This window comes from Puntigrus tetrazona, chromosome 3 (genome assembly GCF_018831695.1).
Source record: "Puntigrus tetrazona isolate hp1 chromosome 3, ASM1883169v1, whole genome shotgun sequence".
Lineage (NCBI taxonomy): Eukaryota > Metazoa > Chordata > Actinopteri > Cypriniformes > Cyprinidae > Puntigrus > Puntigrus tetrazona.
The window spans coordinates 5,904,336-5,917,846 of record NC_056701.1 but is presented as its reverse complement, the minus strand read 5'-3'; the positions used below and the strand labels follow the sequence as shown (position 1 = coordinate 5,917,846).

Here is a 13,511-nt window from a genome sequence, read left to right as displayed (position 1 = left end):
AGGGCAGTAAAAAAAAAAAAAAAAAAGATTTACTAACCAAAACAAACAAATGTGCAGATTTTAATGTGAGAGACAACTGATTTTTTCTTCCTGGAGGAAGCGTTATTATGGATTATGGACTCATATTCTAGATGAAATCAAATAAAAACATCCAAATTATGTCTTTGCTTCTTACAGAAAAACTGCTTTTGTATTCTCAAGATGTTAACAGATGGACAGGAGAGTGGTGTGATTATTGTGATGTTTTTAAATTTAAAAAAAAGCATGTTATTTACTTCGACACGTTTTAACGTACACACACAAAAAATGTGAAGCACACAACAAATGTATATTTAGTATGTATATTTGATTTGATTGAATTGCACTGAACCAAGTTTTTTTTTGCATTTTTATTTTGCACTTTAATTCATGCATAAGACATTGCTCTCACATGGCATAAACATTTGAAATGAAACTTAAATAGAACAATTAACAATTAAACAATTAAATTAAAAGTGCTGTCATTTTAACACAGCCGAGTAGATAAAATATACTGCACTCCCATGTCTTCTTAAAAGACGACTTGAAGAGAGGGGTGCGACCAAAAAAGAAACCAAACTCGTAAGCCTTTATAAATAAAGCAAGATACGGGCACTATAAACCAGATCATGCCGTCAAATAGCTTACGAATGACTAATTGAGAGAGAGTCGCCAAAATCATTAGAGTCCAGCCGAGCATGTAGAGCTTCAGGAGACGGCGTCTCTTCAGCAGACTCAGAGCAAACACGCAGAACCCAGCGAGGTACAGGGCTAAGGGAATGAAGCCTTGGGATTGGCCGAGCAGGCGCATAGGCTCCTCCTTCTGCACCAGACTGAAGAAGTTATCCGAGAGAGTTTCACCAGAGAGGAAACAGCCCAAGTACATCAGGATGTACCAGCTTAACGTGCTGAACCATGGCAGGTGGTGCCAGAGGTAACCGATTGTCATCATCTCAGTGAAGCTCTTGATCTGAACGCACAGCACGATCGTCATCAGAGCCATGGGACCCAGATAAATGCTGCAGAAGACGCGAGGAGGATCATAGCCAGAGCGAGGACCCCCTTCACACAGCGGTTCCTCCATCTCTGGGAAAGGCCTGAGAGGACAGCGTTGAGAGCCTCTGGAGGATCGTCAGGAGGGACGGGGACTTCAGGAACCTCTGAATTAGTCTCAGTGTCCTCGTCCTCCGAGGGCTGATCCTGCAGCTCTGACGGAAGGGCTTCAGAATAATCCTCCTAGAACAAAGACGATCATATGATGGTTAGACCGTTTCACAAATAAAGTCACTTACAAAGCAGATATATTTGAAATCATTTTTAGAGGAAAATTCATTGCAACCTGATCATCCGTGCCAATCTCTCCATGGCCGCATCCAAAGCCTCCATCGTTCAGCTCAAAGCCCTTTTCGCCGCAGGAAATAGTGGCTGTTTCAAGAAAAATAAGAGCTGTTCTGAAATGCGATTCGTATATTGTTTGAGATACTACATGGGACATTTGTACTCGTGTCAAACGTGTGTTTATGGTACAAACTGACCCAAAGCTGTTGCCTCGTCCTCCAGCTGGCTGGACTGAGGGGCCACAGTGTCCTCCGCCGGACCCTCCGAAGCTTCGGGAATGCTGACTTCAGGGTCACTAGCGATAGGGTCCTCTGAAGTCGGGACGTCCACAACCAATTCAGGGACAATCCAGAGCGGGTCAACATCACATTCGTGCACGACACCGTTGTGATCCTGGACCAGCGACTGGTCTATCCGCTCTTCATCGACCTCAGGGTGACCGGTCAGTGGTTCATCAGCAGAGGAGAGGACTGCAGGGTCACTGCTGATATGTTCAGAAGTCTGACCTAAAGAGGATAATGACATACACACAGCAGTATTAATAAATACTCATATTACTGCATTTAAGTTCAATCTAAATGATGAAGTTTACTTTGGCCAGCATTCACACCAGACACATTCTTTCTTCAACGTTTATTCATTTGCTTTCAATTAGTTTGAGCATTGTGAGTTTAAGTGTCGGTTTAACTGTTAAAAGCATGTCTTGGTGCTTGAGTCATGTGAATATTAGCTGCTTGGTAAACTTCTAGGTTATCGTGTCACTAATATTTTGTGAATTTTACATTTTCTGATTCTGTAACTTTAAGCTGCAATTTCTATGAACGTTACAGACTTTATAAAACTGAACTGATGAGCTGTTTCTCCAGAAAAAGTGACAGCTGATTTACCATCAGGACTCCTCACAGGAGGAACATCACTGTTCTCCACTTCTCCATCTTCACCTGAGTCGATGTTGTTGACTTTTCTCCTTTCTCTCAGAACTAAAGCAATTACTCCAAGCACGGTAAACAACATTTTAAACGACGGACTATCTTAGACAGCAACACGAGCAAAGTTAGAAAGACCAAAACGAGCAACTAACTGCAAGTGATTTAGCAAAGAATCGAGGGACAATTCTAACTGCGACGTCACAATCGAATCAACGTTCCACCGCTGCTGGGGAGCCGTTGCAGAGCTGCCACGTGATTGGTCCGTTTTGCGCCGTGGGCGGGGCTTCTGCGCCGCGAAACTCACAGCGCTAGACCTTTAAAGTGCTTTTTGGAGGAGCAGAAATAAAACTATTATTTAGGAAATTATCATAACATGCTGTCTGTTTGGTCAATAAATACTTTGCTATTATTTCACGGAAATTTAAGCTGTTTACAAGTAAAAACGGTCTAACGTCGTCGTGTATTTTGTGCTGTGAATTAATACAAGCGTCTTATTAAACACCAGACACGACCATTCAAGCTCTTTATCGTTTTTGCAGTGTTATAATTATAATTCTGCGTGCTAAAAGTTTCAAGGTGTAGAAAATTATGAGAGACATCGTCAGAATAGTTCATCTGCCATCCGTGCTTCAACAGTAATGTTATGAAGCTACCAGACTTTTTGTATGCAATCTGACAATTTGGCACCAAAACATCCCATTAATCTGAAATATCTTAAATTGTTTTCCGAAGACCAGAGTCGAGCAAAGCTTTACTGCTTTAGAACAACATGGGGGTTATTAAAGACATTTTTTTTATTTTTGGGGTAGAGTAACCCTTTAATATTTTATATATTTTGTTAGGAATATTTAAACATACATACCATCAAAAACATTTTTTTTTTTAGCTTAATGCATTTTTAACACTTGAATGTGGGCAACAAATGGCTGAGTTGGATTTACAATGATAATCAAAACATAAGTTAGATGTCGAGTCGATCAACACCACAAAGACTGAGTTGTCCAAATGAAAATTTATGTATATTTCTGAGAAGTACATTAGCATTGTTTAATTTTTTTGAATGCAGCTCCTGTGGGATAATCTATGTAGTGAAGCTACATATTAATGATCCACAGTTGGAGTCCAAGATACTGTTTTGGGAGAACAATAAAGGGGGGCTAAGTTGAAAGTCATGAAGAGTTTGTGTGCTGTTTTACTCACGTTATACATTAGATAACACGACAGCTCCAGCACAGTACAACACATTCTAATCAAGCATTATTTAGGTTTTCATTCACCTGTATGCAAGCACTGTGCTGTGTTAATGTTCAAACTGTGTATTATTAAAGTGGCTGGCAACAATAAAACCACATCAGTTTTGAACTCTGCAGAGCTGTAGCTGAATAGTTATTTTATTCTAAAGTGGTCATATGTTGTGATTTCAGGTTTTCCTTCAAACGAGCTGTTAGTACATAGTCGCAAAACTTAAAACCAAAGAGATATTCTTTATAAAAGTTATGGCTAGCACCACCCCACACTTGTCTATGTCACAGTGTGGGAAGCTTTTCGTAACTCCGCCCAAATGTTTGAGCAAAGAAAGAAGGCGGGAGCTATTATTCTCGCTGGAGACGCTGTGTGTCCTGCTGTGAAACTGCTTCGTTTTCGCTTCTAAAAGAGAACATAACTAGAAACCCGTGGTTGAATTGTATTCACAACACTGTTACAGATGTGTTCAAATAAGCAATAACATGCAAATTTCATGATCCCTTTTATTTAGTAATAATTATTAACATTCTAATGGGTATATAATCTTATGTTTGTGTGTGTGTGTGTGTGTGTGTGTGTGTGTGTGTGCGTGTGTGTGTGTGTATGCGTGTGTCTGTGTGTATGTGTGTGTGCATATATGTGTGTGTGTGTGTGTCTACTGGTGGCCAACATTATTAGAACATCATATTTCTACCAGCTAAATAAACAAATAGACTTAGTTCTAGTTAATTCTCCACGCAGAGATCTGGTCTCATCATTAGTCTGCCTGGAATGACAAGAAGAAATCGTTTAATTGTGATTAATCTCTTAAAGTCATCAATGTACCATACCAATATTCAATCATTTCAATCAATCATTTTTATTTATATAGCGCTTTTAACAACACAGGTTGCATCGAAGCACTGTACAGTATAAGGTAGAAGTATACAATGACAGGGATGTATAATGACGAGAGTGAACACTTTGTTATTAAATACAGAGACGGTCTCTGTAATCAATTCAACGATAATCACTAGAAGTTAAGTGTCCCCAACAAAGCAAGCCAGAGGCGACAGCGGCAAGAAAACAAAACCCCATCCATACAGAATGGAGAAAAAAAACTTTGGGAAAAACCAGACTCTGACCGGATGCCCAGCACTTAACTTCCAGTTCAATTTTAAGCACAGCTGTGTCAGATAGTGTAAATAACTTAGTGTGTGTGTGTGTGTGTGTGTGCATCAGGATCTGGTTATCTGTCCACGGGCGCATCTAGGTGTTCTGGTCTCTGATGAACATAATCTCTGGGTGCTGATCCACCATCTAGTCTGGATACAAACTGTGAAAACAGATTGAGAAAGAGACAGGACTAATATTAGCGTAGATGCCATTCTTTTTACGATGTCACAAGTACATTGTGTTTTAGGAGTAGTGTTCCCGGTTCCAGCTGATCTAATTAATGCAGCCTAAAAATCTTTTAACGGATTTGAATAATAAAAAGTGTGTTGGTGTGTTATGTGTAGGCTAAGTTAAAAAGATGTGTCTTTAGTCTAGATTTTAAACTGGCAGAGTGTGTCTGCTTCCCAAACAGAGTTAGGGAGCTTGTTCCAGAGTTTACGTGCTAGATAGGAAAATGATCTGCCGCCCGCAGTTGATTTTGATATTCTAGGTATTGTTGTGAATTTGACTAGTTTACCTTTTTCCTAATTTCATTTTTCTTTGAACTACACCTCCCACAAACCCTAGTAATTCACCTTTAAGATCAACTCCATATATGGCACACTACATTACCCATATTCCCCCTGGTTGAGGTCTATAAATAGACCTCACTTCCTTCCTTTGTCCCCTTTTTGCCTTGGTGAGGTGTGGGTGTTTGAATGGGCACCCAACCATGTCCTTGAATCCTTTCCTTAGGATGTGTTAATGACCGAAAAAGCATCCTTTCCATCCTGTCTATCCTGTTATTCATCATGTTCATCGTGGTAGTCCTACACTATGTGACTCTGTTGACTGCATCGTATGCTGATTGCTAAAGATTTGATTCTTCTCATCAATGGAATAAAAGAAAGCAAAGGACTGGCGCTGCTTACAGTGTTTTAATCAGACACACCACCAAGTTTCTACAATTTTTAACGAATCTAATATTCATCATATGGTCCTTCGAGCAAGATCCCGAGTTGCCCCAAAAAGGCAAATATCCATCCCTCGCCTTGAACTTTGCGCTGCTCTAACAGGTGCACAGCTCTCCAAACTTCTGCAAAGGGAACTGACTCTTACTTTGACAAATGTGGTCTTATGGTCTGATTCCACAACCGTTTTGTCATGGCTTCATTCCTCTTCCTGCCGGTATAAAGTTTTTGTAGCCAATCGAATCACTGAAATCTTGGAACTCACTGATGTCTCTTCTTGGAGATATATCCCTTCCCCACAGAACCCAGCAGATGATATCACTAGAGGTAGAACGCTTTGAGCTAGCCAATCCTGATCACAGATGGCGACAAGGCCCGTCATTTCTGAAACTTCCTCCACAACAGTGGCCTCAAAATCTAGTGTCCCAATCTGCTAGTCCTTATCCTGAGCTCCGAAAACCACTTTTTTTGTGGTTTAACACAATTGGAGGATCTCGTACTCCCAGATCCTTCCTGTTTCCAGTCATGGACAGAGTTAAAGTCTGCTACAACTGAGTTATTGCGACAACATAGTCCAGACTCTTGTGACCCTTCAGTCATTCAGAATCATCTTCTGAGACAAGCCCAGCAACAAAGTTTCCCCTCAGAGTACCAGTCTTTAAAGGAAGGAAAGCCCATTGAATCTCAAAGTCGACTCCTTACACTTTCTCCTGAGTTCAGAGAAGAAACAGGACTTATTGTAGTGGGTGGCAGGCTCAGACAATTAGAGGAAATGGAATTTGAAATGGTTCATCCAGTCATCCTTGATTCAAAGCATCCATTATCTAGTTTAATCATCAAGGACTGTGATGAGAAACTTTTTCATCCTGGTCCAGAGAGAGTTTTCTCAGAACTTCGCCGTAATTATTGGATAATTAAAGGACGACAGGCTGTGAAAAAGCATCAGTTGTCCTGTTTGGAATGTAGAAAGTGGAAAGCTAAGCCATCCATCCCTCAAATGTCAGATCTTCCACCCTCTAAGCTCCGACTGTTTAAGCCTCCCTTTTGGTCCACCGGGATGGACTGTTTTGGCCCTTTCTATGTCAAGGTTGGACGTAGAACAGAAAAGAGATGGGGCATTCTGTTTAAGTGCCAAACAACTCGATGTCTGCATCTTGATTTGTTAAACAGTTTGGATGTGGATAGTTTTCTAATGGCCCTACGCCGTTTTATATCCAGGAGAGGTCAGCCATATGAGATCCTTTGTGACCAAGGAAGTAATTTCCGTGGAGCTGCGAGAGAATTAAAAGAAGTGTTCCAGAGCCTAACCAATGAGCTACAAGTAAAACTCGAAAATCAGCAGATCAAATTCAAATTTAACCCTCCTCAAGCTCCTCATTTTGGAGGCTCATGGGAACGAGAGATCCGCTCCGTTAAAACAGCTCTCCGTGTGGTACTTGGCAGCCAAACAGTATCCGAAAAAGTCCTACGGACAGTTCTGACGGAAGTTGAAGGGGTTTTAAATTCAAAGCCATTAGGTTACACCTCTTCTAATGTCGCAGATCTCGATCCCATCACCCCGAATCTCTTCCTCATGGGGCGGCGAGATTCTTCTCTACCTCAGGTTATTTATGCCAACACTGAGCTCCTTGGCCGTAAATCTTGGCGCCACAGCCAGGTCTTAGGTGATCAGTTTTGGACCTCCTTTATTCGACATTATTTGCCAGGTCAGCAGCTCCATCAAAAATGGAATAGAGAAAATCCTAATCTAAATGATTCTACTGTTGTGTTAGTTATTGATTCCCAACTTCCAAGAGCATCATGGCCCATTGGTAGGGTAGTACATCTTTTGCCTAGTCGGGATGGACGTGTCAGAGTAGCTGAGATTGTTATTAATGGAAAAACGTATGTACGCCCAGTTGCTAAGCTGATTCCGTTACCTCAAAAATTAATGAATGATAGCAAATACATGACCGTATTTGGGGGCGGCTGTTGTGAATTTGACTAGTTTACCTTTTTCCTAATTTCATTTTTCTTTGAACTACACCTCCCACAAACCCTAGTAATTCACCTTTAAGATCAACTCCATATATGGCACACTACATTAGCCATATTCCCCCTGGTTGAGGTCTATAAATAGACCTCACTTCCTTCCTTTGTCCCCTTTTTGCCTTGGTGAGGTGTGGGTGTTTGAATGGGCACCCAACCATGTCCTTGAATCCTTTCCTTAGGATGTGTTAATGACCGAAAAAGCATCCTTTCCATCCTGTCTATCCTGTTATTGATCATGTTCATCGTGGTAGTCCTACACTATGTGACTCTGTTGACTGCATCGTATGCTGATTGCTAAAGATTTGATTCTTCTCATCAATGGAATAAAAGAAAGCAAAGGACTGGCGCTGCTTACAGTGTTTTAATCAGACACACCACCAAGTTTCTACAATTTTTAACAAACCTTGAATATTTAACATCTAATATTCATCAGGTATTATCAAATGGGCAGAGTTTTGAGAACGCAGCGGACGGGCAGGACTATAATGTGATAAGAGCTCGCTCAAGTGTTGAGGAGCTAAACCATTCAGGGCTTTATAGGTAATTAATAAGATTTTAAAATCTATCTGATGTTTGATAGGGAGCCAGTGCAGTGTTGACAGAACCGGGCTAATATGATCATACTTCCTAGTTCTAGTAAGGACTCTGGCTGCTGCGTTTTGAACCAGCTGAAGTTTGTTCATCAAGCGTGCAGAACAACCACCCAGTACAGCATTACAATAATCTAACCTCGAGGTCATAAACGCATCAATTAACATTTCTGCATTAGACGTTGAAAGCATAGGTCGTATTTTAGATATATTTTTAAGATGGAAAAACACAGTTTTACAGATGCTAGAAACATGGTTGTTGAAGGAAAGATTGCTGTCAAACAGAACACCTAGGTTCCTAACTGATGATGAAGAATTAACAGAGCAGCCATCAAGTGATAGGCTGTGTTCTAGATTATTATATGTGGGGTTTTTAGGTCCAAATATTAGCACCTCTGTTTTTTCAGAATTTAGCATTAAGAAGTTACTCATCATCCAGTTTGTTATATCAACTATGCATTCTGTTAGATTCTCAGTTTGGTGTGTATCACCAGGCTGCGCTGAAATATAGAGCTGAGTATCATCAGCATAGCAGTGAAAGCTAACACCATGTCTCCTGATAATGTCTCCAAGAGGTAACATGTACAGGTTGAAAAGTAAAGGTTCTAGCACTGAGCCTTGAGGAACTCCATATTTCACTTGTGAGCGATATGATACCTCCTCATTTAGTGCTACAAACTGATAGCAGTCAGATAGATATGATTTAAACCATGCTAAGGCGCTTCCTCTAATGCCAACATAGTTTTCCAGTCTATCCAAGAGAATGGTGTGATCGATAGTATCGAATGCTGCACTAAGATCTAATAGCACTAATAACAAGATAAAACTGTGATCTGATGATAGAAGCAGGTCATTAGTAACTCTAATGAGAGAAGTCTCAGTACTATGGTACGGTCTAAAACCTGATTGGAAATCCTCGCAGACACCATTTTTTTCTAGAAAGGAATACAGTTGTGAGGATACTACCTTTTCTAGTATTTCTGACAGAAAAGGGAGATTAGAGATTGGTCTGTAATTTACTAAGTCTTTGGGATCAAGATGTGGTTTCTTAATAAGAGGCTTAACTACAGCCAGTTTGAAGATTTTGGGAACATATCCTAATGACAATGATGAATTAATAATGGTCAAAATAGGATCTATGACTTCTGGAAGCAAATCTTTTAGCACTTTAGATGGAATAGGGTCATGCACTTTGAATAAAAAAAAAGCATGTTATTCACTTCGACACATTTTAACGTACACACACACAAAATGTGAAGCACACAACAAATGTATACTTAATATGTATATTTGATTTGATTGAATTGCACTGAACCAAGTTTTTTTTTGCATTTTTATTTTGCACTTTATTTCATGCACAAGACATTGCTCTCACATGGCATAAACATTTGAAATAAAACTTAAATAGAACAATTAACAATTAAACAATTAAATTAAAAGTGCTGTCATTTTAACACAGCCGAGTAGATAAAATATACTGCACTCCCATGTCTTCTTAAAAGACGACTTGAAGAGAGGGGTGCGACCAAAAAAGAAACCAAACTCGTAAGCCTTTATAAATAAAGCAAGATACGGGCACTATAAACCATATCATGCCGTCAAATAGGTTACGAATGATTAATTGAGAGAGAGTCGCCAAAATCATTAGAGTCCAGCCGAGCATGTAGAGCTTCAGGAGACGGCGTCTCTTCAGAAGACTCAGAGCAAACACGCAGAACCCAGCGAGGTACAGGGCTAAGGGAATGAAGCCTTGGGATTGGCCGAGCAGGCGCATAGGCTCCTCCTTCTGCACCAGACTGAAGAAGTTATCCGAGAGAGTTTCACCAGAGAGGAAACAGCCCAAGTACATCAGGATGTACCAGCTTAACGTGCTGAACCATGGCAGGTGGTGCCAGAGGTAACCGATTGTCATCATCTCAGTGAAGCTCTTGATCTGAACGCACAGCACGATCGTCATCAGAGCCATGGGACCCAGATAAATGCTGCAGAAGACGCCGAGGATCATAGCCAGAGCGAGGACCCCCTTCACACAGCGGTTCCTCCATCTCTGGGAAAGGCCTGAGAGGACAGCGTTGAGAGCCTCTGGAGGGTCGTCAGGAGGGACGGGGACTTCAGGAACCTCTGAAATAGTCTCAGTGTCCTCGTCCTCCGAGGGCTGATCCTGCAGCTCTGACGGAAGGGCTTCAGAATAATCCTCCTAGAACAAAGACGATGATATGATGGTTAGACTGTTTCACAAATAAAGTCACTTACAAAGCAGATATATTTGAAATCATTTTTAGAGGGAAAATTCATTGCAACCTGATCATCCGTGCCAATCTCTCCATGGCCGCATCCAAAGCCTCCATCGTTCAGCTCAAAGCCCTTTTCGCCGCAGGAAATAGTAGCTGTTTCAAGAAAAATAAGAGCTGTTCTGAAATGCGATTCATATATTGTTTGAGATACTACATGGGATATTTGTACTCGTGTCGAACGTGTGTTTATGGTACAAACTGACTCAAAGCTGTTGCCTCGTCCTCCAGCTGGCTGGACTGAGGGGCCACAGTGTCTCCGCGCGGACCCTCCGAAGCTCGGGAATGCTGACTTCAGGGTCACTAGCGATAGGCTCCTCTGAAGTCGGGACGTCCACAACCAATTCAGGGACAATCCAGAGCGGGTCAACATCACATCGCGCGCACGACACCGCGTTGTGATCTTGGACCAGCGACTGGTCTATCCGCTCTTCATCGACCTCAGGGTGACCGGTCAGTGGTTCATCAGCAGAGGAGAGGACTGCAGGGTCACTGCTGATATGTTCAGAAGTCTGACCTAAAGAGGATAATGACATACACACAGCAGTATTAATAAATACTCATATTACTGCATTTAAGTGCAATCTAAATGATGAAGTTTACTTTGGCCAGCATTCACACCAGACACATTCTTTCTTCAACGTTTATTCATTTGCTTTCAATTAGTTTGAGCATTGTGAGTTTAAGTGGTGTTTAAGTGTCGGTTTAACTGTTAAAAGCATGTTTTGGTGCTTGAGTCATGTGAATATTAGCTGCTTGGTAAACTTCTAGGTTATCGTGTCACTTCATTAATATTTTGTGAATTTTACATTTTCTGACTCTGTAACTTTAAGCTGCAACTTTACAGACTTTATAAAACTGAACTGATGAGCTGTTTCTCCAGAAAAAGTGACAGCTGATTTACCATCAGGACTCCTCACAGGAGGAACATCACTGTTCTCCACTTCTCCATCTTCACCTGAGTCGATGTTGTTGACTTTTCTCCTTTCTCTCAGAACTAAAGCAATTACTCCAAGCACGGTAAACAACATTTTAAGCGACGGACTATCTTAGACAGCAACACGAGCAAAGTTAGAAAGACCAAAATGAGCAACTAACTGCAAGTGATTTAGCAAAGAATCGAGGGACAATTCTAACTGCGACGTCACAATCGAATCAACGTTCCACCGCTGCTGGGGAGCCGTTGCAGAGCTGCCACGTGATTGGTCCGTTTTGCGCCGTGGGCGGGGCTTATACACAGCGAAACTCACAGCGCTAGTCCTTTAAAGTGCTTTTAGGAGGAGCAGAAATAAAACTATTATTTAGGAAATTATCATAACATGCTGTCTGTTTGGTCAATAAATATTTTGCTATTATTTCACGGAAATTTAAGCTGTTTACAAGTAAAAACGGTCTAATGTCGTCGTGTATTTTGTGCTGTGAATTAATACAAGCGTCTTATTAAACACCAGACACGACCATTCAAGCTCTTTATCGTTTTTGCAGTGTTATAATTATAACTCTGCTTGCTAAAAGCTTCAAGGTGTAGAAAATTATGAGAGAGATCGTCAGAATAGTTCATCTGCCATCCGTGCTTCAACAGTAATGTTATGAAGCTACCAGACTTTTTGTATGTAATCTGACAATTTGGCACCAAAACATCCCGGGTTTTTTAATCTGAAATATCTTAAATTGTGTTCTGAAGACCAGAGTCGAGCAAAGCTTTACTGCTTTAGAACAACGTGGGGGTTATTAAAGACTTTTTTTATTTTTATTTTGGGGTAGAGTAACCCTTTAATATTTTATATATTTTGTTAGGAATATTTAAACATACATACCATCAAAAACATTTTTTTTTTTAGCTTAATGCATTTTTAACACTTGAATGTGGGCAACAAATGGCTGAGTTGGATTTACAATGATAATCAAAACATAAGTTAGATGTCGAGTCGATCAACACCACAAAGACTGAGTTGTCCAAATTAAAATTTATGTATATTTCTGAGAAGTACATTAGCAGTGTTTAATTTTTTTTGAGTGCAGCTCCTGTGGGATAATCTATGTAGTAAAGCTACATATTAATGTTCCACAGTTGGAGTCCAAGATACTGTTTCGGTCCAGCAGGGGGCACTGGGGGGGAGAACAATAAAGGAGGGCTAAGTTGAAAGTCATGAAGAGTTTGTGTGCTGTTTTACTCACGTTATACACTAGATAACACAACATGGTGTCAGAGTGGGATACTCTAAGAGGCTTGCAGAAGTTTTTTGAAGCGCTGGTGAAGTTTATATGTTGTAAGTGAAGTCGCGAAGTCATGAAACAAGCGGCAAGAAGTCAACAAGCTCCAGGTGATGCAACAGCCGGGAGGAGAGAGCTGCCCGCGCCGGGCCCGTGTGCTACATTTAGCATCCAGCCACCTGAGCCATTCAACTTCTCCAAACCCCACAAATGGGAAAAATGGATTAGACGGTTTGAACGTTTCTGTCAGGCCAGCAATTTTCACACTTCCTCGCAAGACAATCAAATAAATACTCTCATGTACTGTACGGGCGATGAAGCGGATGATATTTTAAAAGGATTAAATTTGACAAACGAACACATGCAGCAATACGACACAGTGAAGGAGGGGTTTCACGCATTCTTTGTTGTAAAGAAAAATGTCATCTACGAAAGAGCACGCATTAATATGAGAAAACAAGGGGAAAACGAGTCGGTCGACTCTTTCGTGACTGCATTGTTTTCCTTGGCAGAGCACTGCAAATATGGACCATTGCACGACGAACTCATCAGGGACAGGTTAGTCGTTGGTTTGAATGATTTACGTCTGTCAGAGCGAATGCAGCTAGATAAAGATCTAACGCTGGAAAAAGCTATTGACATGGCAAGACAGACCGAAGCAGCAGAGTAACCTGCGTGGTGAATGTGCTGCTAAAACACATGGCTCTGTAGACAGAATCATAAGCAGAAACAAACCATCTCACAACAGGC

At 41.0% G+C, this 13,511-nt stretch overlaps 2 pseudogenes; both read right to left on the bottom strand.

Moving 5' to 3' along the window:
- Window positions 1-2,370, bottom strand: part of LOC122333840 — a 3,452-nt pseudogene extending 1,082 nt beyond the window's left edge.
- Window positions 2,371-4,255: 1,885 nt separating this feature from the next.
- On the bottom strand, window positions 4,256-11,578 carry LOC122333832 (annotated as a pseudogene).
- Between the last annotated feature and the right edge of the window lie 1,933 nt (window positions 11,579-13,511).